A 1,918-nucleotide genomic window follows, 5' to 3' on the forward strand; every position below is an offset into this window, starting at 1 on the left:
TCTCAGACCTGGCTTAGGTGCAGGGAAGGTTTAAGGAAGCTTTTGGAAACGTCTTCTGCTACCTAGCCTGGGGGCGGGCAGAACCTCTTTGGGCGAGCAGCACTCGCGATTCTGACGTCTCCTTTCACTATTAGATAGAAGGTGAAAAGGGTTCACTAATGAGTAATCTGATGTGCCTGGAGGTGTTCAGAGTCTGTGTGAACTCCTCGCTGGCGAACCCCGGACAAAAATTGGGAGATTTCTGTGAAGCCGGTCTTCCGCGGGGCAGTCGGGAAGCTCGAGGTGGGTGACATCGCACTAAATCCCGAATTAGAGGCCTCGTCAGCAAACAGAAATCTGGCTACCATCCCAAAGTTGTTGAATCAGGTCAAAATAGCTAAGATCGTGGGGGAGGGGAGGAAAGGGGGAAGAGGAGAGGCCAAATTGCCAGTTCTTCAAAGCTGTGCCCTCTCACTTCCTTTCTCAGAGCTCCTCTCCAGGCCATGAATGAAACTAAAACGCTTTTTTTTTTTTAAGTTCCAAAACTTTCAGAATTCAACTCATACACTATTAGAGTTACAAATAAACAGAACAGGGCTGAATTCAGTATGTTTGTAAGACTTGGCCATTTTAACCCCTTCCTTCTACCTAGTTAATAGCAGAGTCAACTTCTATGGATTGCTTTGTACAGCACCTTGCAGTTTGAAAAGTTATCCTCTTCTCTAAAATTCAAGTTTGAAAAAAAAATCCTTTTCTTATTAAATTTTCAAGGGGTTAGTTCAAAAGTTAGTACTTTGCCTGGGATGTGCCTTGAAAACATTAAAATGCAAGCACTGTATTCTGACGCAAGAAGTATGAGGTTGAAGTATCAGTCAGAACTCCCACCAGCCTCTTTGAGATATCAAAATCACAGCAATTCATAGTGGAAGACAACAGTGTATTTTAATATGTGCAGCCTTGATAAAGGAAGCAGAAAATGTAGCCTGCTCTGAATAAGGCTAACGATTTAATAGGAGAGGGGGGATACATTTATATTGCATATTAAAGCAAAAATATATACCCTAAGCCTGTATAATCATTTATTGTGTTAAGGCCCAGAGGCAGAAACCAGCATGATTTGTCACTACCTGGCACACTTGAAAATGGCAGAACAGAGCTGTCTTTACTTTGAGAAATTTTAATCCAGAACTTAATCATTTGTTACATTTTATAATGATTGAATTGAGAAAATAATGACTTGAAAACAGGATTTTTATAAGTAGGATAGCCTTGAGATATATATATATATTTCAGAGAGGAAGGGAGAAGGAGAGAGATAGAAACATCAATGATGAGAGAGAATCATTGATTGGCTGCCTCCTGCACACCCCTAGGAGCCAGGCATGTGCTCTGACCAGGAATCAAACCGTGACCTCCTGGTTCATAGGTCAACACTCAATCACTTTGTGAGGGGCTTAGTGTGCACCTCACAAAAGGAGACAGGTAATTTGAACCATTTCGGAGAATGTTAAATTTTGCATTAATTTTGGAAGGAAGTGCTACATGTGGTTAAAAGTGCCCTGAGTCCCCCACTTGCCAACTGTGTAATCTTGGGCAAGTTTACTTAGCAACTTGAATGTTTCCTCATCCGAAAAATGGCAATAAAAGGACATGTGCACCCCTGTGTTCATAGCAGCACAATTCACCATAGCTAAGAATTGGAAACAGCCTAAGTGCCCGTCAGCAGATGAGTGGATTAGAAAACTGTGGTACATCTACACAATGGAATACTACGCTGCTGTAAAAAAGGAAAGAACTCTTACCATTTGCAACAGCATGGATGGACTTGGAGAGCATTATGCTAAGTGAAATAAGCCAGTTGAGAAAGATAATATCACATGATCTCACTCATTTGTGGAGTATATGAACAACATAAACTAATGAACAGAAATAAATCCAG

This window comes from Myotis lucifugus, unplaced genomic scaffold (genome assembly GCF_000147115.1).
Source record: "Myotis lucifugus unplaced genomic scaffold, Myoluc2.0 scaffold_207, whole genome shotgun sequence".
NCBI lineage: Eukaryota > Metazoa > Chordata > Mammalia > Chiroptera > Vespertilionidae > Myotis > Myotis lucifugus.